Genomic DNA, 25491 nt, shown 5'->3' on the forward strand with positions numbered 1-25491 from the left:
AGTAGTTTGCTCTCTGATTTGAGTAACTGTGATCTCATTTCAACTCCTGTGAGGTTTTTACATTGACTGACTTTAAACTGGTGCTATAAATGTGCTTGGTCCCAGCAATCTTTTAGGTCCTTCTCTTTGAACTTCATCGTGGTCCCTTCCAACCGTAACTTTCTGTGATTCTATGTTACACTAACAAAACTGCAAGGATTCCACAGTTGCACCTGAGGTTAACAATTGACTTAATCTTTCTACAGATCTTTCACTTTATTTCTACACTTTGTAAATAGCAATGAAAAATGACTGCATTGGATTTAAGAAATTGGGCTTACATCATTTGTGCACCTCTTCTATAAGCAAAGACAGATTGGCTGTGTTTTGACTGATTTGTTTTCACTTTTTCTTGTTTTCTTTTCAGAAATAGAAATGACTACTCTGCTCTTTGGTCTGATTCTACTGGAGGTTCTACTCAGTGGACACATCTACACAAGACACTAGAAAAGCAGTAGACTAATTCTACTGTGTATTAGTGTGTCACAGCAAAAGCCATGCTAATGCACTGGCATTCAGTAGAATTAGTCTATCACACATTAATGTCACATAAAAAACATGTGCTGGTGCTACTGCGCAGTAGCGCCGATTAGGGCACATTAAGTTAGTACCTGTTATTACAAGTACTAAACTTAATGTGCCATAATTACAGTGCATTAATGTACATGTAAACGTGCCCAGTAATACTTAGGTTTGATTCATACTGTACTTGAAGGAGGAATTAAATTGTGTAAGTATTTTAAGTTACCTAACTAAAAATCCTGCCCTCTCTCAATTACAGGCTTCCAGTATTTTGGTTCTTGTGACAGCCTAACTTCAGCAGCCCTCCAGTCATACCAGAGAGTCTCCTCAAGTGACATCCCCTAAGTTCCCCATCATCAAAAACCATAAGGGAAAAGATAGATAAAAATAAAACAAAACAAAAATCTTCGGGACATTGTAGCAGGGACTTGGCCCAGCCCTGCACTCACCAAAGCAATGACAGCCAGGGAACTCCGCAGTATGTGGCAACCCAAGCTGTCCCAGCAGTGGGCAATGAGCCCACAGACAGGCTTCATGCCCCCTGCTTGCTTGCCCCCCAGTCAGGGCAGGGAAGCAGCGGGAGATGCACTCCCTGTGCGCCCATCTCCTGGGCACGGCTGAAAGCTAGGCTACACCTAGACCCAGAGCCTGGATGAAATGGAGAATAAGCCACTGGCATACCCTGCACCACCTAGAACTGAGAGGCTGGAGTTGTAGCCAATAATGAGCCCCACAGGGGCTCTCAGTACCTGGCAGCAGCTGCAGGGCATGCGGGGACACTCAGGGGTCCAAGCTGGCTCAGACCAACCCAAAACTTCCCTTACAGAGCAGTGACAGCCCCAGAGGGGAGGTGGCACTGGTGTAGGCACTGGGTCCACCAGAGCAGAGGATGTCTCATCAGACATCAGCCCAACCCTGGTTCCCATGGCAGGAACCTGACCACCCTGCAGATGCCGGATACCAGGTTCCTGCAAGGGCCTCATGGGGGTTTATAGTATATATGGCCCAAAACTACCCACAGAGGTTGGCTCTCTACAGGCCTGCCCTGTGAATTAGGCTTGAGACTGGGGGTGAACCCCAAAGAGCCTCAGCTGCCTGAGGAGAAGCTAGGCCCATAAGTAGGTGATAGAGATGATTAGTTATGTTATATTGCTTCATTAATTTCTACGTGGGATAGGTATCATTGGTGGCAGACCCTTACTAGAGTCACAGGGCTCAGCCAGCTCACATCAGTCCCAGACTGCTTTGTTCTTTTCATCTTACTTCGGGGTTTTTCTTCCATCACTTGAAAACAGGAGCCTGGGAAGGCCAGGCACCTGTCTTGACCATCACCTGAACACCCAAATTTTGGGCCAGCTTTCGGGAATTTTCGGGACAGCTTGCAGAGGCACTTAAGGCAAGGGATGTAGTTGTCATGGGTGATCTAAATTACCTGGACATCTGCTGGGAGGAGCAGTCAGCCAGGTCAGACCATTCCAGGAGGTTTGTGGCCGAGATACAGAACCTTCACTTAACCTCCACTTAACCCAGGAGGTGCACAGTCCCACCAGAGGAAATGCCCTGTTGGACCTGGTCCTGGCCACAGGTAATGATCTGGTAAGGGGGCTCCAGGTCCTTGACCACCAGGATGATAGCGATCATCACTTGCTGGAATTCATCATCCAGTGCAGGGTGACAAGGGCCTGCAGCAAGGCGGTAGCCCCAGACTTCAAGAGGGCCAACTTCAACGAGTTGAGATTGGTGGGAGAGGCGCTGGGGTTCTCGAGGGCAGGGGAACTCAGTGCCCAACATGAGTGGTCGTTCCTTAAGGAGATGATACTCAGGGCCCAAGGGGTGACGATCCCAACAAGAAGCAAGGGGGGCAAGAGTGCACAAAAGCCTCCCTGGCTCACCAAGGACGTCTGGGAATGCCTGGTTGCCAAAAAGGCGGCATACACCCGGTGGAAAGGGGGGGCGATCTCCAAAGAAAAGTATACCTCCACCGCTCGGGCCTGTAGGGGGGCTGTTAGGAAAGCTAAGGTGGACATAGAGCTAGGACTAGTGTCCAAGATCAAAGATAATAAAAAGTCCTTTTTCAAATATATAGGGAGGATGAAGGCGGCACCGGGAAATGTGGGCCCCCTGCAAGATATGCTGGGCAATCTGGTGGTTGCGCTAGAGGAGAAGGCAGACCTCTTTAACAAATTCTTCACCTCCATTTTCTTGTGCAGGAACCAGAACTCCCCCACCGGGATTCAAGACGGACTTGAGGGGAACGCCTCCAGACCTAAGGTTGAGGAGGACCGGGTTAGAGTGCTTCTGGAGGGGCTGGATGTGTTCAAGTCAGCAGGTCCAGATGCTCTCCACCCCAGGGTGTTGAGGGAGCTAGCAGGGGTTATTGCAGGGCCCTTGGCACAGCTTTACGAGCTCTTGTAGTGCTCGGGCCAGGTGCCAGATGATTGGAAGATAGCCAATGTGGTCCCCATCTTTAAAAAAGGGAGGAGGGAGGACCCGGGCAACTATAGACCCGTCACTCTTACCTCAATCCTGGGGAAACTCTTTGAGAAGATCATCAAGGAGCACATCTGTGATAGGCTGGCATCAGGGATGATGCTCAAGGGCTACCAACATGGTTTCATTAGGGGCAGTTCATGTCAGACCAACCTGATTGCCTTTTATGATCAGGTCACAAAAGCATTGGATGCAGGTGTTGTCATGGATGTAATCTTTCTGGACTTCATCAAGGCCTTTGACACTGTCGACCACCCCATCCTCATTAAAAAACTAGGCGACTATGGCATTGATGCCTACATGGTCAGATGGATTGCAAATTGGCTGAAGGGTTGTACTCAGAGGGTGGTGGTGGATGGGTCATATTCGACCTGGGGGAAGTGGGCAGTGGAGTCCCCCAGGGCTCAGTCCTTGGGCCCGCACTGTTCAATTTTTTTATCAGCGATTTGGACGATGGGGTGAAAAGCAACCTGTTCAAATTTGCTGATGATACCAAAATTTGGGGTGAGGTGGGCACGCTAGTAGGGAGGGAAAGACTGCAGAAAGACCTGGATAGGTTGCAGGGATGAACTAACAAAAACAGGATGCGTTTCAATACTGACAAGTGCAGGGTGCTGCACTTGGGCAGTAGTAACCGGCAGCACACTTATAAGATGGGAAACTCCCTTCTTGAGAGCACGGAGGCAGAAAGGGCTCTTGGAGTCATCATTGACTCCAAGATGAACATGAGCCGACAATGCGAGGTCACAGTCGGCAGGGCTAACCAGACCTTATCGTGCATCCACAGGTGCATCTCAAGTAGGTCCAAGGAGGTGATCCTCCCCCTCTACGTGACACTGGTCAGGCCACAGCTAGAGTACTGTGTCCAGTTCTGGGCACCCCATTTCAAGAGGGATGTGGACAACATTGAGAGGGTCCAGAGGAGGGCCACCCACATGATCCGGGGGCAGCAGGGCAGACCCTACAATGAGAGGCTACAGGACCTGAACCTGTTCAGCCTTCACAAGAGAAGGCTGAGGGGGGACCTGGTCACCATATAAACTCACTAGGGGGGACCTTGTTTCCCCTAGCGCCCCCCGAGATAACAAGGAATAACGGCCACAAGTTGTTGGAGAGTAGGTTTAGATTAGACATCCCTAAGAACTACTTCACAGTTAGGGCAGCTAGGATCTGGAACCAACTTCCAAGGGAAGTGGTGCTGGCTCCTACCCTGGGGGTCTTTAAGAAGAGGCTTGATGCCTACCTGGCTGGGGTCATTTGAGCCCAGTTTTCCTCCTGCCCAGGCAGGGGGTCGGACTTGAAGATCTACAAGGTCCCTTCCAACCTTACTTCTATGATATGGAAAAGTGTAGAGTGTAGGGAAGGTGGAGCCCCACAGAAGATGCCCAGATGCTGAGAGCTGTGCCCATTCAATGAACTCCATACAGTCAGGTATCACTTCCTGATATTCTTTGTATTAAAATCAAGTTGTGCCAGGGATATAGAGAACAGAGGATAAGACACCCATTGAGAGTGAGGCACCCAGGCCCTACCCTGGTGTGGCCTTTCAGCCTGGATCCCACTACAGACATCTTTATAGATCATAGTAAGCAAAGGAAGGGCACAAGCTCAAGGTTTTTTTCTTCCCATCTTTCTTTTCTCTCTAAGGCTTTGATCTTGCCATTTATGGGCACCTATACACAAGTGCGCAGGCTGCTCCAATGCACTGGAATTCCAGCATGTTGGAGCACACTTAATTAATTGAATCTGTTGGAGTGTGGCAATTGCAGCAGTCCAGCAGCCTCCTGCGTCTCGTGTATCAGTGTCCCCATGCTTAAAAATGGCAGTGGGGGCACTTGAGCTAAAACTCATCAAATGAGCTTCATTTCAAGCAGACCCGTTGCCATCTTCAAGTGTGGAGACACTGATACAAGGAGACATGACAGTGATTTAATTACAGCACCTCTCAGAGACGCTCTAATTAAAGCACTGCCCCATCCACCCCAGAGTTCATGCAGAAGTGCCCTGTAACACTCAAATAGACTCTTCAAGCCACCATTCTGCATTGTAAGTTGCTGATTAGGATTTAGGACTTTCCTTGCCCAAAAGTGTATATATCAAAACCCATGAGGGATACACAGTTCCCCATTAAAAAGAACACTGACTTGTGGTAGTTTTATTCCTATTGCAGAATACCACATTTGCCTTGGTAAGGGCAATACTTAAAAATTAAATTATCAAGCCAAATCCGAACACCTCTAATTATTTTACCACAGAAGTGTACCAGACTTTCCTGTGGTAAAAAATCTGAAAAATAAGCATTCTGGTCATCATTTTCATGGAAGCAATCTGATAGGCATGTTCTTAAATACTGAGAAGATGCTACATCTTTGTAAACAGGAATTTTCATCCTGGCAATTGAATCTTCATCTGTTTCTTGGAGAAAATAATTAGTATAATACAGTCATAGAAAATTAGGCTTGGAAGGGACCTCAGAAGGTCATTTAGTTCAACCCCCTGCTCAAAGCAGGACCAGCCCCAACTAGATCATTCCAGTCAGGGCTTTGTCGAGTGGGGGCTTAAAAACTTCCAAGGATGGAGATTCCACCACTTCTTTAAGTAGCCCATTCCAGTACTTCTCTTTTGCTACCAAGAAGTCCCGATAGCAAATTTTGTGCCAACACTGCAAATTAGCAGTGATGCACAAAGTTTAACATGCAACACATGCTGTTTGTGGCACTGCAAAGAGCTTTGGGGCACCACAGACCATGTGTGCCTGCATGTCTGTATCCAGCCCATACAATTTAATTTGGCCCAATCCCTCAATTTGTCTAGGTCACTCTGAATCCTAGATCTACCCTCCAGCATATCTACTACTACCCCCAGCTTGTTGTCATCTGCAAACTGGCTGAGGATGCACTCCATCCTATCTTCCACATCATTAATGAAGTTATTGAACAAAACCAGCCCCAGGACGAACCCCTGGGGCACTCCACTTGATACTGGCTGCCAACTAGATCTCAAGCCATTTATCACTACTCGTTGAGCCCAATAAGCCAGTCAGCTCTCTATCTGCTTTATTGTCCATTCATCCAACCCATACTTCCTTAACTTGCTTGCAAGAATGCTGTTGGAAACGATATCAAAACCTTCCTAAAGTCAAGGTATGTCATGTCTACTTCTTTCTCCGCATCTACAGAGCCAGTTGTCTCATCATAGAAGGCAATCAGATTGGTCAGGCATGACTTGCTCTTGATGAATCCATGCTATCTGTTCCTAATCATCTTCTTCATCTCCAAGTGCTTAGAAGTAGAGTCCTTGAAGACCTGCTCTGTGATTTTTCCTGGAACTCGGGTACAGCTGACTATTTTGTAGTTCCCTGGTTCTTCCTTTTCTTTAAGATGGACACTATATTTGCCCTTTTCCAATCATCTGGAAACACTCCTGATTGCCATGAGTTTTCAGAGATAATGGCCAGTGGCTCTGCAATCATATCAGCCAACTCCCTGAGCACCTTCAGACAGTGGCAACATGTAGGGGGTGGCCTGGTCAGCAGGATCGGCCACAGGGAGACTCCCCTCCGCCCCCCATTGGCAGGACTGGTCACAGATGGCAGTCACTGACTAAGGCAGCATCAGTCGCCCATGCCCTCAGATGCATTGCATCTGACCTCATGGACTTATACACATCAGGCTTTTCTAAATAGACCCTAGCCTCTTCTTCACTACTGCTGGCTGCTCACCTTCTCCCAAAACTGTGCTGCCTGGTGCATTAGTATGGGAATTGGAGGTTAAAAAGGCATTGAATTCGTCAGCCTTTTCCTCATCATCTGTCATTAGGTTGCCTCCCCGTTCAGTAAGGAACCCGCACTTTCCCAGACCTTCCTCTTGTTGCTAACATAATTATAGAAACCCTTCTTGTTACCCTTCATTTCCCTTGCTAGCTGCAATTCCAATTACGCTTTGGCCTTCCTGATTCCATCCCTGAATACCCGAGCAATATTCTTATACTCCTTCCTAGTCATCTGTCCAAGCTTCCACTTCTTGTAAGCTTCCTTTTTTGTGTTTAAGTTCACCGAAGAGTTCTTTGCTAAGTCAAGCGGGTCACCTGTCATATTTGCTGTATTCTTCCTGTACATCGAGATGAATTGTTCCTGTGCACTCAGTACGGGTTCTTTAAAATGCAACCAGCTCTCCTGGACTCCTTTCCCCTTCAAGCTAGCCTCCCAGGAGATCCTGCCCATCACTTCCCTGAAGTCAAAGGATGCCTGTACATGAGCTAGGAGGCTGCTCACATGCACTGTAATTACAGCACATTGGAGCCAACTCAATTAATCAAGTCTGCTGGAGTGTGCTGGTTAGCATGCTTCCAGCCAACCTCTGCATCACATCTATCAGCATCCCCACACTTTAAAATGGTTGTGGTGGCACTTTAACTGAAGCTCATTCGATGAGCTTTAGATAAAGCAGCCCCACCACCATTTTGAAGTGTGGAGATGCTGATACATAAGACACTCTGGGCGCTTGAATCACAGCGGCTCTCAGAGCTGTTCTACTTAAGAATTAATGAACACCCCTCCCACCCCTGGAACACATATAAAAAACACCCAAAGTCTGCATTTCTGAAGTCCAGGGTCCATACTCGACTGCTCTCCTTTCTTCCTTTTGTCAGGATCCTGAATTCGATCATCTCATGGTCACTGCAGCTCAAGTTGCCATCCACTTCTACATCCCCCACCAATTCTTCCCTGTTTGTGAGCAGCAGGGCAAGAAGAGCATGACTTCTAGTTGGTCTCTCCAATACTTGCACCAGGAAGTTCATAGATTCATAGATGTTAGTGTCAGAAGGGACCTCAATAGATCATCGAGTCCAACCCCCTGCATTAGCAGGAAAGAGTGCTGGGTCTAGATGACCCCAGCTAGATGCTCATCTAACCTCCTCTTGAAGACCCCCAGGGTAGGGGAGAGCACCACCTCCCTTGGGAGCCCGTTCCAGACCCTGGCCACTCTAACTGTGAAGAAGTTCTTCCTAATGTCCAATCTAAATCTGCTCTCTGCTAGCTTATGGCCATTATTTCTTGTAAAGTTGTGAAGTTGTCTCCAACACTCCCTAAAAACTTCCTAGATTGCCTGTGCGCTGCTGTATTGCCCTCCCAGTAGCTGTCAGGGTGACTGAAGTCCCCCATGAGAACTAGGGCTTGGAAACTCCTGCTAGTTATCTAAAGAAAGCCTCATCTACCTCTTCCTTCTAGTCTGGTTATTTATAGCAGACCCCCACCACAACATCACCATTGTTGCTCTCCCCTCTGACCCTAACCCAGAGATATTTAACAGGCCTATTTCCAGTTTCATGAATTCCTTTCGCCTCTCGTTCTGCCCTCTTTACATTCCACTTCTTTGAGTCTTCACCCATTCTTAGAGCTGAACTATGCAGTCCTATCTACTTTTAAAATACCATTTAGTAATAAATATACTATTCTTAAAATAGATATTATATCTTCCCATCAGGCAACTGGCAATAAAGCTAAATTGTTCAGCCCAGTAATGACACATAATATTAAAATGAATACAGATTTACGACAAACCCAGAATTATTCATTCTGCATATATACCACATACTGGATGCTGAGCCTTTATTTAGTAGAACCATAGATGACAAAATGATACACAGCAATTTACCCGCTCTTATCTTTCTCAGTGCTTATGTCATCAGGATTTTCTCTCATTTGTTTTTGAAGTCCACTCATCTGGTATCATTTCACTCACATGCCACCTACAGATAATTCTTTGATAATATTTCAGATGTGCCCATAACTAAATGTATGGGTTGTCACCTGTATTAGCTACTTTCCTACAACGTCTTCCTCAAGAGCATGAGTCAGTATTATCTTCAATTTAGGCCTGCTATCAATACTATAAAGAACAGTTGCATTTGTAGACTTGCATCCTGTAATTGGAAATGTGCTTACCTATTATTAATTACAGGTAATTCTGCACTTGTACTCATATGTGTACATGCAGATGAATCACAAATGTTTTCTACCACTGTGTAATCACACAGGCAAGCATAGCAAGTAGTACTGTCAGTAACAGTGTGGTTTTACTGCAGAAAATGGGGTAATATGCAGGTAGGCCACATATAAAGTTTTCACTGAACAATGGCACTACACAGGGGTCCACCTAAGGTAACATAGACAGCTACTGTGGCTGCTGGGAAAAGTGACCTCTCTGGCGAACCGATCTGCTCCAAAAGGCAGAAAGCAAGCACATGTTCTAAAACACAGCACTTTGCTGTGCTCTTTGTGACTGTAATACAAACTGTTGCAAAGGTCCACAGCCTAGGCAAAAAGTTCCTCAACTTTGCACATAGAAGTTCTGCACACAGCTATTTGTGCAGGTTGCATTCAGGGATCAGAGACCAGAGATAAATAGCCACGGCAATATTACTGCTCTACAGCTCTTGTGAAGAATAAATGGTTCTATCTTTTCCTCTGTGTGACATGGTTAGTATAGAGCTACCAGAATCCAACATGTCTTTCCTTTTTTTTCCAGGCTCATGTTACTAGCTAGTTTAGCCGCACTCCTAACTATAGGCCTTTGATTTTTAGAAGGTGACTATTCTACACCACAAAGACTTTGTAAGGGGATAGTTACACCACCTCCTGTAACAACATAAATTATACCTGCAAAAGGACTTATTTGCTAATATAGGTAGTATACACCCATCTAAGTCGACTTAAAATAAAGTGACTTAACTAAGTCGACTAAACTAAGTAGACATAAATTAAGCCACATTGTAGTATCTACAGTTCCTTGACATGATGGCAGCCATCTTGTGAACACTTCCCTGCAGAAGCCCTGTCAAGTCATCTTAACTACTGTGACCTTAGAGATGTTATCTTGCACCATATTAAAATTTACTCTGCTCCACATATGTGTGTCTGCTCTTACAGTTAAGTTTACTTAACTGTCAGAAAGTTAGTACATGTGTACACACCCATAAGTTGAATCTACACAGGGCAGTTAAGGGTTTTCAACATAGCTATGATACTAGGAGGTGTAGGTGTTTTCATACTCCTACCTGACATCACTATACTAGCAAATCTTTTCAGCTTAGACTTCAACTCAGTACAAATCCCATTCACTTTTAATTGACATCTTATTTCTTTTTATCCTAAAGTGCTGTGTTAGACATGAGTTCATATCCATATGCAGCCTATTTACAAAATCAGTTTCTTCAATTAATGCAATTATTGGTTATTAAATCATGCTAGATTTCAGTAGGATTCCCATTCAGAATTTCCAATTACTTTTTCATTTTGTTTTTGTTTTGATCACACACATTGGACTTTCATCACCAATCAAATTAAAATCTCACCCTAGGAGACTACATGAAGGATTTAGCACATAGTCCTTAGTTAACAGATTACTATAAAATACCAAATTAAAAATCAGGGATATAGGTTGTTATACAGGTTGATATAGGGATATAGGAAATTAAAATGAACATGATTTATTTACTTCATCTCACCAGACATTTTATTTCAATGACTAATTATATCTATGAAGAACTGTTTTTCTATTATGTAACTATAACTTTTCCATTTGAGATCATTATTCTTCATATTAATTCTACTAGCTATTTTAAAATCACTTTCTACCCCTATATTAATTCTTTTCTATTATTTGTTGAGATCCACTCCATTTAATCACCTCACTACAATGCAACTTAATTTACATTACTATCTTTTCATAAGTTATATCCTCCTGTTGGTAATCCATTACTTGCTATACAGAAAAACAACAATGCTAATGAGAATTGCACAATACTGAAAATATCCACCCTATAATCAATTATATTTAAGTCAAGCCTTCTGGCAAGAATTTATAGGCCTGATAAATCAGGAGATACATATGCTCAAGTCCCAGCATTACTGTGCCCTAATGTTGAACTTAAAACATATGCTATCCTTGACATGATTTTTTTCTAAATAATCAACTGTGGCCCCAATCCTGGAATTCTTGTGGATATGTAAACTTGAAGCATGTGAGTCACCCTACTGAGCTCAGCATGGTTATTCACATGTCTAAAATCACCCACATATACAAATATTTACAGTACTGGGGTATAACTAACTGCAGACCAGATTCTGAGATTTGGAGACTTATTTTATTCTACAAACTATAAGGGGCCCACCTGCTACTAGTTTTATCTGCCTATGTAGACAAGCTAGACTCTCACTGTTCCAACCATGCCACTTGTTTGGCAGTCAGCATATAGCAACCTGGGCTTTAGAGGGAGAGCCAGGTTGCTTTCTTCAGGCAAGTAAACAGGATGGGAGTTAAGAAGGTGGGAAAAGGACTGAGTCCTGGCTCTGTTTCCACTCCCCATTCCCTCTCCACAGTTACTGGCTTGAGTAAATGAAGTAATTTTCTCTCCCCACCCTGTCACTAGTGCAAGAAAATCAAGGCAGGGTTAGGGGCTGGTGAAGATTAATTTCTGGGCTGTTTCTGCAGCAGTGAAGCTATGAAATGTTGCAATGTAGTCTTAAGCAAGGCACTAATGCATATCTCTCTTTCTGCATGTTCATCTGTCTGGACACTGCATTGACTATATGCATACAGGAAACCCCCATCTATAGTCCCTGTAAACTTTTATTGTGATTTCTCCAACCATTTGAGTAAAAAGAAACCCTCTGTTTTTAGAAGCTGAGTCCTTGATTCCAAGATTTTTTACTGGACAAAAACTTGGAAATTATTTTTGGAAAGTTTGAATGGTATCAGTGTACCTCTCAGTTATGTGGGAAGGCAACAAATAAAACTAGAGTTTTCGAATACTCTTTCAAAAATACTTTTTTTTTCTGGATTTAGTGTTCACATATGGTACCACATTGACTGTAGCAGATGACAAAGACTGCTTTAACTGTAGAGCAGATACACAGAGAGTTCTCTCAGCTTACTCTGCTAGTATACTTCATCTTTGGGTTTCAGGGACTCCTTATACAGGAGAGGTCTGTCTCCATGGTCATCCCTTGGTTTCTTATATGAGAATAGAAAGTAATTAGTGATAACTTGAGTGAACATTTTTTTCTGTGTGAATACCTGGACACTAGGAATTGAATTGAGAACATCTAACTTCTTTAGAAAAAAAGACATAACAACTATTAGACAATCACCTTTGGTCACTAAGGAAACTGATTCGTAAGTGGAAAAAATAATAAACCTATCAGGTATAATACCTAAAGGGAGACCCAGATTTTGGGCACAATCCTTCTCCTGCTAAAGATAACGAGAGATTTTCCATTGTCTCTAGAAGGAATGGGCTCTGGCCCCTTAGCTGAGTGCCCTCTGCTGCACTAACATTTGCTCTGAGCATTGGCTTGGGCAATGATTAACTTCCTTTGTAGATCTCCTTTGCTTTACCATTTGGGATCTCTCTTTCGTATACACTTCAATGAAAATGTAAAAGACCCAATACACTCACACTCTCTCTCAACATATGTGTATGTGTATATATATATATATATATATATATATATACACATACACATATGTGTGTGTGTGTATAGATAGATAGATAGATAGATAGATAGATAGATAGATAGATAGATAGATATAAGTGTATTCACACATATGGATGGGTCAAAGAGGATTTATGTACTGCTTCTGTTTTGTTTACTATAAATATTCCTTGAATAAAAATAATACTTTGCACGGCAACCAATACTCACAGCCCTCCATACATATTGTCATTTTCCAATTCACATAGAGGTAAAATAGATTAAATGACTCACCCAGGGCCAAATAGGAAAGCACTGGCTGTGTCTATACAAAACACTGACCGTGCAGTCGTGCTGTGCAGGATTCTGCTCAGCAAGAATCCTGGTTTTCCAGATGAAAACAAATTTGGAAATTCTCTGATAAAAAAACCAAAATCCATGATGAAAAAGAAAAGCCCATCACTCCCTCCCACAACTGGTCAGGCCACAGCTGGAGTACTGTGTCCAGTTCTGGGCACCCCAATTCAAAAGGGATGTGGACAACATTGAGAGGGTCCAGAGGAGGACCACCCGCATGATCCAGGGACAGCAGGGCAAACCCTACAATGAGAGGCTACAGGACTTGAACCTGTTCAGCCTTCACAAGAGAAGGCTCAGGGGGGACCTGGTGACCATCTATAAACTCACTAGGGGGGACCATAAGGGTTTGGGGGCAACCTTGTTTCCCCTAGCACCCCCCGAGATAACAAGGAATAACGGCCACAAGTTGTTGGAGACTAGGTTTAGATTAGACATCCGTAAGAACTACTTCACAGTTAGGGCGGCTAGGATCTGGAACCAACTTCCAAGGGAAGTGGTGCTGGCTCCTACCCTGGGGGTCTTTAAGAAGAGGCTTGATGCCTACCTGGCTGGGGTCATTTGAGCCCAGTTTTCCTCCTGCCCAGGCAGGGGGTCAGACTTGATCTACAAGGTCCCTTCTGACCCTACTTCTATGATTCTATGAACTCACCCTGGCCCTGCTGGTTCCCCTCACTCCCCTTCCCCCCACAGCCCCCTGGCCTGCTCATGTCCCCAACTCTCTTACAACAGTCCCCCAGCCCTGCTGGTGCCCCTCACTTCCCCCATAGTCCCCCCCCCCCCCGCAACCCTACTGGTGCCCCTCGCCCTGATCCACAACCCCTTGCTCCCCCCAGCCCTACTGGAGAGGGTCCCCAGCTGCCAGGCAGGGGCTGCTGCAGCGGAATGGAGCCCAGCCTTACCCCCTGCTGCCTGCTGGCTGCCTGCTGCGGGCTTGCGGGGTGGCCAAGTGGGGGAGAGGCCCCACCCCAGCACTGCATATACTCCTGGGTGGGCAGAGGGGACCTGTGCCCCCCAGATCTGTATGCAGAGCAGGGGTGGGTACAGGCTGCCTGCTGTGGGCTAGGGCTTCTGCCCTCATGCTCTCCCTGGGGCCTCCATAGCCCAGCAGGTGTGACCTCATGCTGCAGGGCAGAGCAGGGCCACATGGTGATCTCCTTGCCACTACAAGCTGTGCACTGCCCTGGTGACATACCCTCTGCACACAAAGCAGCAGCAGGGTCAGTGGCGTGGGGTTGTTCCCCTCACTGCTGCCGTGAGCACAGGGGGTGCCTCGCCAAGGCTGCCCTGCACTCCCTTGCAGCACTAGGTCACACCCACTGGGCTGCAGAGGCCCCAGGGAGGGCAGCAGGGTGGAAGCTCGAGTCCATAGTGGGCATACTATGCCTGCCCCCATGCCATGCACAAATCTGGGGGGCACAGGTCCTCCCTGACCTCCAGGAATGCACACAGCAGTGGGGAGCCAGGCCCCCCTGCCCTTCGGACTAGCCTCCCAAAGCCCCATCCCACTCCCTGCCAGTGCCCTGCAGCCACGCATTGTGGCCCTGGGCCCCAAGCCCCATGCACTGCCTGGCTGGGCAGCATCCACAGTCCCAGCCCTGCCCAACTCCCTCCCTGCCTCTGGGGGCCTCAATCCCCCACCACCACTTACCTGCAGCAGCTGTTCTCCAGGCTGCCTGGCAGCCATGTGCATATACAGTACATGCACATGGCGCCCCTGCCTGACCACCCTCCTCCTGCTCCCTCCCAGCCCCCTGTAGGCTGGAACTCTGCCAGCCTGCAGAGGACTCACTGCAGAACTGCAAAATCTGTTGGTTTCTCTGCTAAATGAGAAATCTATGTTTTCCTTTGGTGAAGGGAGAAATCCGCATTTTTCTTCGTTTTCCCATGGGAAATGGAAAACCCAGGTCCCTGCTGTTCAGTAACCAGAGTTACTGTGCAGTAGCACTGAGGAACAGCTTTTTTGTGATTCTTGACTGTGCAGTAGCTCATGACTACTGTGCAGTAGTGTCGTATCACGCTTCCTGCCATGTGACACTTCTGCACAGTAGTCACATGCTACTGCACAGTCAGTGTCTTGTGTAGACACAGCCAGTGAGTACCTATTAGAATCCAGTGCTACGTCTGTGCATATCCTTCTGAGTTAATGGTTTCCCAGCTGTGGTACACAGCAAGTGCTTTCCAAATGAATATTTTAATTTAACCTACTTTTATCCTCTGTTCAATAGGACTTTGATGGTCAGGGTGCATAGTGTCCACCAGAAATTTTGAGGAACAATGATTGGGAAAGTTTGGGAAACACTGAATGAGGCCAGGCAATATGGGCTAGACAATGGAAGAAAGGGATTCTGACTCCTTGGCTGAGGGCTCAAACTACCACACCACAGGTTAAACATTATCCAGAACTCCTTTTCAAACTGAGCCACTGCCCCTTGAATTTTATAGTCATTGGATAAGTGGAGAGCAGTACAATGGGTAAGTTTCTGTTATATTGGGAATAAGGGCTCAGGCTAGAGTCCAGTACTTCCAGGGAAGGGGACATCTGACTGTGCTAAGCCACACACTGTTTGGCTTGCTCCCTTTCTCCTGACCGCACATAGCTCCCTCTGTTGTCTGCCCAAAGAGCAGTTGGAGGGGACATTAGATAATACCTGTCCTATAGCATGATAGGGTGTTATTATATGTTACATTTCAAACATGTTAAGTGCTCTTAAGATGCGAGTACACATATGTTAAAGCAGGAAAAGACTAGGTAAGAAGCCTCTGAGCATCTCAGAAATTATCCTTTTCAGGAAAAGGTTATCACCACGTGGTGTTAGGCAGCCTGGGTCCAGTAACATCAGTCTGCTCTATGAAGTTAATACCAGTAATTTGCAGTCTTCCAATATCATAGAATCATAAAAATTAGGGTTGGAAGGGACCTCAGGAGGTCATCTAGTCCAAACTCCTGCTCAAAGCAGGACCAGTCCCAACTAGATCTTCCTAGCCAAAGCTTTGTCTAGCCAGGTCTTAAAAACCTCTGAGGATAGAAATTCCACAGCCTCTCTGGGTAGCCTGTTCCAGTGTTTTACTACCTTCCTAGTGAAAAAGTTTTTCTTAATATTTAACCTAAACTTCCCTTGCTGCAACTTGAGATCATTGCTCCTTGTCCTGTCATCTGCCACAGCTGGGGGCAGGAGAGAAGGCAGAAGGGGGACAGGTGGCCAGAGAGCTGTTAGGCAGCCCAGGGAGGCAGGGGTCAAGGTGCTGCCAGGCCTGACAGGGGTAGAGCAGGCCCAGTTGATTCCACTCTGGGCCCATGGGGGCTGGCAGGAGCCAGATCCAGTCTGGTGGAGGGTGACATGGGCCTGATTCTGGAACCTATACTACACTAGAAAGCTGATTAACCAGGCAGCCATGAGGCAGACTTGGCAGGTCCTAGCCACACCCCTGTTCACCAGCTCACTGGCCACAGGTCTGCACTGTGCGTGTTAGAGAAGCATTAACCCTCAATGAGCCACTGCTCACAGCATGTGCTAACTTTAGTGCTGTCTAACATTACTTTGGGTTATCGTGTGCTAATTTTATCATGTAACTACACCCATGTACTATGCTTAGTCAAAGAAATACAAATTCCTTCCTGTTTTTGCTAAGGGGGAGCTAGAACCCAGCTCTTTAGCTGTGCACACCAGTGCATTGATCACTCAGCTACTCATGCTAAAACATGCAAGGACCCCCTCCACCAGTTTAACACCCATTAATCATGGGTTTCTGCCTGGCTACATTTTCGTGACTTACATCCACTTATGTATCCAGAATGGGCACACATTTATAGCCATACATATGCTAGACCACAGGTAGGAAACTACCATTAAAGCCCAGAAAGTGCCATAGCATTCCATCCTTTGTATGGAATAAAGAAACGCAAGCAAATGTAACAGGTTTCTCTCCCCAGCTCCATCTTCCCTGTTAATCTGCGCCTTACGTGGGGCGCCCTTGGAGTCCCCTTTAAGGTTCTTATGTCCCACTCTCTACTCTCCTGCCACGTCTTGATGGAAATTATTATGCTGATGTTCTTGTAAGTCGGAGACTGCCTATTGTATTTCATATGATGGGGTCTTTCACCTCCACAGGCCTTGACCCCGGTCTTTCTCTAGCTAGGCCTCCCCATCTAAACCCACCAAACAGGGTTTGACTCTGGGAATGGCCTTGAACTCACAGTGTCTCAGTCCAAAAAAAAAAAAAAAAGTTTGCACCTCAGGTACACCAGACCACCCCAGCCATTTAAGATCATGCCTTCTGGTGCCAGGGTCAGTGTACCCCAAAATCCTGCGCTCACACTGGCACCAGGGCCTATGTACCCCTAACACTCAGCCTTTTCTGGTGCCGGGGTCAATGCACCCCAAATCCTGCACCCACACTGGCACCAGGTCCCCACGCTGTCATGGGGTCCCAAATGAGGCATCCTCCTTCCCCAAATAACCTCACCCCAACCACCAGTGTTATTCAATAACAAAAAAGAAATGTGAACAGTCCTGTCCATGGGTAATAACTGCCACCAAAAAAAAATGTGATTGATTAAAGGAGGCAGCATGCCAGCTTACATTTACGCACGATTCGTGCTTCGGCTCCCCACTGTCGGCTACAGTCTCTCTTCTGGGGTTGCTGCCATCTCTCCGGAGGATTCTGTAGTTCCCCTCCTCCAGCCTTGGGACCACTCACCAAGCCTCTCCATGGAGCTCTAGGATGTGCTGCTCTGCTGCTCTGCCCAGGGTTTTTATATAGTCCTGACCTGCCCTCTCTGGTCAGCTGACCCGCTGGCCAGGCTCAGCATTTAACCCCCTCCTTACCAGCACTCTGTGCCCAGAATGTTCTGGCCTTAAAGGAGCCAACCTGTCTTCTGGTGACAGGACTAGGGTTCCCTGTTACACCAAGGTAAAACCTTGGCATGAATTAAGTTAACAGTAAAACACTTGTTGAAGTCAGCAGAACCAGGATGTTGACAGGAGTGTTTCATTTTGTGAATATGCCAAATTGTCCATACTCTTCAACAGGGTCACACTCTTAAGAAGAACAGATTAGAAACTGCAGCAGAGCTCAAAAAGGCATCTACTGTACAACTTTTTGCCACTACCCTGTGTAGTTCTTGGCTGGGGGATAGGTTCAGCCCAGAAGCACAGTTCAGAGACTATATGGCAAACTGATATGTGCTCCAACAACAGACAAGCTCTTGGGTCTCCACTTCTCAGGCAACTACGGGTGAGTAAAGAACACGGAGACTCACTTTCTGGCAATCCTGCCTTTTAAGTACCCAAAACTACTTTTGAAAACCTGTCTGATGAGTTCAGTGGCTTCCAATTATGCAGCAGTCATTACAGCTTTTGACAGAGATTTTTTTTCTCAACCAGACTTGAGATTTTTTTTTTCTCAAGCCCTCACCCCAGAGCACATCAGTGCAGTGGTATTTAAAGACTGAGCATGTGAAGGCAGCTCTCTTTGTCCCTTTGAAATAGCAAATGCATTGGACTGCATGTCTGCTTTGAAGAATTCTGCAAACTGATAATAGGCCAGACTGGTCCTTTATGTTTTGCACTGGAAGAAAGAGAACTTTCTTTACAACAGCTCCTACAATAGGCATCACGTATCACTCTGCCTTATCCATTTTCGATCTCTTTTCATATTTCACCTTAATATTTAGGTTTTCGCCCTCACCTGGACCTCTTAATTTTTCTCTCCCTCTGCTGGTGGCCTTCTGATGACTGAATATTTTATTTTATGCCTGAACAACATTCATACACCATTGTTTTCTGTAATTCATACCACATACTTTCTGTTGTCTTGTACAATTTGTCTCCATGTTTCGAGATGTTTGAGAGCACTATGAAAAATCAAGTTACATTGGTATTGGTTTTCATATTAAGTGTTTTTATATTACCTAACATGATGACACTCCAATCCTTTGTGCGTCTCTAGGCCCTACCAAAATAGAGTTCAATCCATAATCATGCTCATTCAATTCCCTCACCTCACAACTCCCTCACAGTTCCCAACATAACACTGTCCACCCCTGTAAAACCTTGATGATGGAGAAGCAGGGGGAGTCTATGGAGGTTCTGCATTGAAAGGTGCTTCAGAAAGTTGATTGGGGTGACAAAAGCCCTAGGGTCCATCTTACCCCAAGATTAGGAAGGAGAAGAGACACTTGATTCATGATTTTGTTTCTTTATGATTTAATAATTTCATTGTGTTATGAGAATACATTTTGCAAGAAAAGCAAAGCAGAACCAGAGTGTGGCTGACTGTTATGGCCCAGGCTGGTGAGTTGGAGTCACAAACTATCTTTGTGTCCACATAGACAAAATAATCAGACATGCTGTCTGTAATACGTATTTTTGTGGTCTTTTATCTCTTCTGATGGTGATCATTCATTCAAAACACCTCCCCTAAAGAAAAGAAAATGCTTAGCTTCCCTGATTATAGTAGTACCATATTATTATTTACTCTGGCAACTTATTTGTATGAAAGTCATATTCAATCATTCCTATCCCCTATCCTATGCCACCTGCACCACAGAGCAGATTGCAATGGAAAGCCAAAATAAAAAGCATGAACATACCAAAACTCAACACTTATGCAGCAATTTTTATTCACATCTTTGGCACTTTACAAAAAAAGTGAAAATCAATTTTCTCTATTATATATTTGCGAATATTGAAGCACAAAGAAGTTAAGATCAGTATTTTCAAAATTTTGGGAAGACATCCATTTGCAGCCATTTGCCTCCCTATCTCAAAGCTTACAGAAGAAAGTTGGGGGCCCAGGAAGCTTTTCAAACCTGGTGTTTAACTATACTAAAACTGTTCAAACATATATTTGGCAACTTTGTATCAAGTGATAAGGGGAGAGGAATGCAGAAGGGAGGGTAGAGATGCACTTTATAGATTAACTGAATCAGAGATCAGCTTTCATGAGCAACAGCTCACTTCATGAGATGCTATGAAAGGACATGCAGAAAGCAGGCTGTCAAATTAGAAGGAGAGATTTAAATATAAAAGCCAAAGAAGGGGGAATGGGAAAAGAAATCCAGGGCAGCCTATGGGCCAAAAGGGGAGCACATAAAAAGTGAAAGCAGGGAGAGATCACCAAAGAGGAGTATACCTCCTCTGCTCGCGCTTGTAGGGAGGCAGTTAGACGGGCCAAAGCTACCATGGAGCTGAGGATGGCATCCCAAGTAAAGGATAACAAGAAATTGGTTTTTAGTTATATAGGGAGTAAAAGGAAGGCCCAGGGAGGAATAGGACCCCTACTAAATGGGCAGAAGCAATTGGTGATGGACAGGGGGGACAAGGCTGAACTCCCCAATGAGTTCTTTGCCTCAGTGTTCCTAAAAGAGGGGCAAGACAAGTCTCTCACTGGGATTGTAGAGAGGCAGCAACAAGGTGCCAGACTTCCATGCGTAGACCCTGAGATGGTGCAGAGTCACTTGGAAGAACTGGATGCCTTTAAGTCAGCAGGCCCGGATGAGTTCTGTCCGAGGGTACTGAAGGCACTGGCCGACATCATTGCACAGCCACTGGCAGGAATATTTGAACACTCGTGGCGCACGGGCCAAGTCCCGGAGGACTGGAAAAGGGCCAATGTGGTCCCCATTTTCAAGAAGGGGAGGAAGGAGGACGGGCAACTATAGGCCAGTCAGTCTCACCTCCATTCTTGGCAAAGTCTTTGAAAAAATTATCAAGGCTCACATTTGCGAGAGCCTGGCAGGACAAATTATGCTGACAGGAAACCAGCACGGGTTCGTAGCAGGCAGATCGTGCCTGACTAATCTAGTCTCTTTTTATGACCAGGTTACAAAATGCCTGGACACAGGAGTAGGGGTGGATGTCGTATACTTAGACTTCAGGAAGGCCTTCGATACGGTATCCCACCCCATACTGGTGAACAAGTTAAGAGGCTGTGACTTGGATGACTACACAGTCCGGTGGGTGGCGAATTGGCTAGAGGGTCGCACCCAGAGAGTCGTGGTGGATGGGTCGGTTTCAACTTGGAAAGGTGTGGGCAGTGGGGTCCCGCAGGGCTCGGTCCTTGGACCGATACTCTTCAATGTCTTCATCAGCGACTTGGACAAGGGAGTGAAGTGTATTCTGTCCAAGTTTGCGGATGACACAAAACTGTGGGGAGAAGTAGACATGCTGGAGGGCAGGGAACAGCTGCAAGCAGACCTGAACAGGTTGGACAAGTGGGCAAAAAACAACAGAATGCAATTCAACAAGGAGAAATGCAAAGTGCTGCACCTAGGGAGGAAAAATGTCCAGCACACCTACAGCCTAGGAAATGACCTGCTTGGTGGCACGGAAGTGGAAAGGGATCTTGGAGTCCTAGTGGACTCCAAGATGAACATGAGTCGGCAGTGTGACGAAGCCATCGGAAAAGCTAATGGCACTTTATCATGCATCAGCAGATGCATGACGAATAGATCCAAGAAGGTGATACTTCCCCTCTATTGGGTGCTGGTCAGACCGCAGTTGGAGTACTGCGTGCAATTCTGGGCACCGCACTTCAAGAGGGATGCGGATAACCTGGAGAGGGTCCAGAGAAGGGCCACTCGTATGGTTAAGGACTTGAAAACCAAGCCCTAGGAGGAAAGAGTAGAGAACCTGGACCTTTTCAGCCTCTGCAAGAGGCGGTTGAGAGGCAACCTTGTGGCTGCCTATAAGTTCATCACGGGAGCACAGAAGGGAATTGGTGAGGTTTTATTCACCAAGGCGCCCCCAGGGGTTACAAGAAATAATGGCCACAAGATAGCAGAGAGCAGATTTAGACTAGACATTAGGAAGAACTTCTTCACAGTTCGAGTGGCCAAGGTCTGGAACGGGGTCCCAAGGGAGGTGGTGCTCTCCCCTACCCTGGGGGTCTTCAAGAGGAGGTTGGATATGCATCTAGCTGGGGTTATCTAGACCCAGCACTCTTTCCTGCCTATGCAGGGGGTCGGACTCAGTGATCTATTGAGGTCCCTTCCAACCCTAACATCTATGAATCTATGAATCTATGAAAACAGAAAGAACAGTTCTGAGAGAGGCAGAAGGGACTAGAGAGAATAACAAAGCAATAAGCCCATAGGGACTTAAAGGGATGCACTCACTGAAGCTGGGAGAAATAAGGAGAGTCATGGGAGAGTTGGAGAGACAGGAAGATGACAATAGGCAAAGGCTAGAGTACAGTCCCTGCCAAAAAAAAAAGTAGAAATGGAAAATGTTTCTCAAAATGGAAGCCAGAGAGAATCTCATTTTGGCAGAGATCATACTGGCTTATGCTTGATACCACCAGGCAGAAGTGTGATCAGCTGATGTAGATATGAGCTATATCTTCTCCATTTCGCTTCTCATATTTCCTGCACCATCATGGATACAACACCTCAATCCTACTACAACAATTAAAATTCTCTGTAATGGAAAAATCCACAACATGGAGAAAAAAGAAACCAGAATGCATAATGAAATCCGCTTCCTACATTTGTGCAAGAATCATAATGTTAACTCTGGGGACTTATCATTTGCACCCTTTCGCTAACACATGACTCCACATATGCAACACAACCATGCAGGAGGACCTCTGAAGAAGAGACCATTTGCTTCACCTAGCCTACCCCAAAATGGATATCTGTTCCAATAAAATATATCACCAAAAAACCTTCCTCTTCCATATTAGTCAGTCAACAGAGCCCTCAAGAACCTTGCCACTGAAACCTCTCAAAGGACTATAAGAAACAGTATTACATCAACATGTGTCTGGAGAACTTCCTAAATCCCATAATCCCTTCAGCTATGTTTCATATTAGCTTCCTATTTCTGTAAATGCAAAGCCAAAGTATGAGAGAAAGCTCTCATCCTAAATTCCCATGTACACACTATAACTGTCAAGCATCTGTCTTGAGGAACTCTCTGACCTAAGGCAGTGGTGCCAAACTTACCCTGCCTCTACGCCAGATAGGCCTCTGGGCCAAGGGACTCATAGCCTGGATCTGGATGCAGTTGCAGGGTGAGCAACAGCAGGAGGGCAAGAGGTGGTGATGACTAAGGCGGTTACCAAAGCTATCACTTGCTCCTCACCTCCAACACCAGACCCTGAATTTTAGTGGCAGTCTCCATCCCTGCTTACATCAACCCCAAATTCCTGGCCCTTCTCCAAGCCCTGTGGGCCATATGATGTGGCCAGATACAGCCTGCAGGCTGTAAATTTGACATCCCTGGTCTGGTGGATGGGACACTGGGCTGGCACTCATATGAGACAAGTGCTAGTCCTACAACATTAGTTATGCCTCTTTGTTCCCTCTCATGCTTTGTCTCTAGTCTAGTATAGATTGCAAACTGTTTTGACCAGGGACTTTGTCTTATTTTGTTTCTATATACAGGTTTCCCTCTCTTTATGCTACACATGAGTTCCTGGAAAATGGTGCATAACTCGAATTCGCATAAAAGCAACCCACTTTACAAAGTAACAACTAGGGATCTGTTCCAAGACCTCGACGGTACTGACCCTCAGGCCCATTTCTCCGATGTTTTTACAAGACATTTTTGGTACTCACCAACAACAGACAGTGCACACAAGCCCGGGGTGGGGGTGAATGTTACCATAATGGGGATGGCAACTACAGAAACACGTGTCACAGACAACGAGCAAGGAGCACAGATCCACACACAAGAATATATTTTGGTGCACGTCACTCCCACAACGCACCTCACAAAGCAGCTGACTGCAGGCTTCTACCACACCGATCGCATAAGAGTGAATTTACTTCGCATATAATGGTTTTTTGGTATCAAAAGGGCCATTGCGTAAGAGTGAATTTGCATACAGAACTGGCATAAAGCGAGGGAAACCTGTATATACATATATATATACATATATATGACTTCCAGATGATACAGTAGTACAAATAAATAAAGAGAAATGGTTGAAAACGTCAGTGAAAAATAACCTGTCATTTTCAAAGTCTTTTTTTTTTTTTAATTGTTTATATCTGGTATATGGACTTCCCTGTCTTCTGCTTTGTCACTTTGTCACTAGAAAAAGGAAAGAAAATGGGCAGGAAAGAAATAAAAATCCAAATCCCTTACATTTTCAATCCCAAATCTCCACAGGAAGTGTTGGTTATGTCATGGTTATGCCTGTTGCCATGGTTATGGCATGTATGGCAGGTTGTGCCTTCAGATTCTGGGAAGCTCAGAAGGCTAAAATGGTTCCTGTCACAAGTTAGACCAGTCCCTGCACATAGCCTTCTGCCACCACCTGCCCAGCAACCCTCACGGCACTGCCTCCAGCGTGCCCCTTAACCTGTGAGGGGATGGGCTAGGCCACTTACAGCAAATCTAACCTGGGCCTGCATTGGAGTAAGTGCCCCCTGGCCCAGTGCAGAACATTAATGGCCTCTACATTATACTGCAGGTGGCATAAAGGAGCGTCAGCTGGGAAACAGAATCTAGCCCATGAGCATTAATTTGGTCAGAAAATAAAGCAAGGTTTCCTGAGTCCCAGTCCACAGGTGGATCCAGGAATGTGAAAAGGGAGTGCAGGACATGCAACAGGGGAGGTTGCAGCTCCCCCTCCCTGTTCGCCTGCATGTAGGCAGTGCTGGGGCAGCTGCTGTCCGAGCCTTTTTTGCAGTCTCTGAAGTAAATCAGATGGTTCCTCACAGCTTTGGACAACTCGTCCCTCCAGTGCAGGCACCTCCCCTCCCATCACAGCTTCCCTAGCAGGAATTCCCTTGGGATTACCTTTGGGCATAACAAAGGGGAGTGTGCTGGCTGTCATTGCTATCTAGGGATGCTCTACCTGGGGGCTTCTGTAAGTGGCAGCACAGACTAGTGGCCTGGTCAGGGACAGGGGCAGTCGGGCCAAATCTCCTCTTCAGTGCCTGCTCAAGGACCATGGGGAACACCCAGAGGTGGGCAGGAAGCAGGAGCACCTGGAAGCCCACTGCTGCTGCTCTCTCCAGTTGACAGGAGTGGGGGAAGCCCCAAGGCCACCCCTCCCCGACTCCAGCTGAGGTCTGGTGGGAAGGGCTGCAGAGGGTGCCAGGATCCACAGCACTGGCAAGGTTAAGTCCCTGCTCCTTCTCCCTGCACTGTGCTTCCCCTGGGAAAGGAGGGGATCGCCCAGTGACACCGCCCTTCCAGCCCTGCCCAGCACTCTGACCAGATGCTCCTGGCTGGTGGACCCCTGGCTGCAGGGGATATGCAGTGGATGCGTAGAAAGAAGGGGCTCAAACCTACCATTGCCACTGACTGAGCACCCTGTGAAAAGTGGGGGAGTGACTGTGCCACTGCACGCCCTGGGATCTGCCCCTGCTTGTGTCCTATCCACTGGACCACATTGCCTTTTAAGTTCATCTTAGCTTAACATCTTAACATAAAATACAAACGTAAATACCAATATTATTTGTTAGCTGTAGGAAAGAAGAATCAAGCAGTGTTGTGGTCCTGGAACTATTTTCCTTTAACCTCTGTTTTGCTATCTAGTATGTAAGCTATTTAAAAAAAAAAAAAAACTCTGACTCCTGCTGTGCTCTGTAGGAGTTGCATATTCTGTGGCTATGAAACACTGATGTAAGTGAACAACATTATTGT

At 46.0% G+C, this 25491-nt stretch overlaps 1 long non-coding RNA gene across 1 annotated transcript in view; it reads right to left on the reverse strand.

Moving 5' to 3' along the window:
- LOC109285320 (uncharacterized) overlaps positions 1-17593 on the reverse strand; it is a 230422-nt gene extending 212829 nt beyond the window's left edge. Inside the window, exon 1 of the long non-coding RNA XR_002093066.2 lies at positions 17470-17593. This is a non-coding gene — a long non-coding RNA (uncharacterized LOC109285320). The remainder of the gene's footprint in view (positions 1-17469) is intronic.
- Positions 17594-25491: the final 7898 nt, after the last annotated feature.

This window comes from Alligator mississippiensis, chromosome 3 (genome assembly GCF_030867095.1).
Source record: "Alligator mississippiensis isolate rAllMis1 chromosome 3, rAllMis1, whole genome shotgun sequence".
Classification (NCBI taxonomy): Eukaryota; Metazoa; Chordata; order Crocodylia; family Alligatoridae; genus Alligator; species Alligator mississippiensis.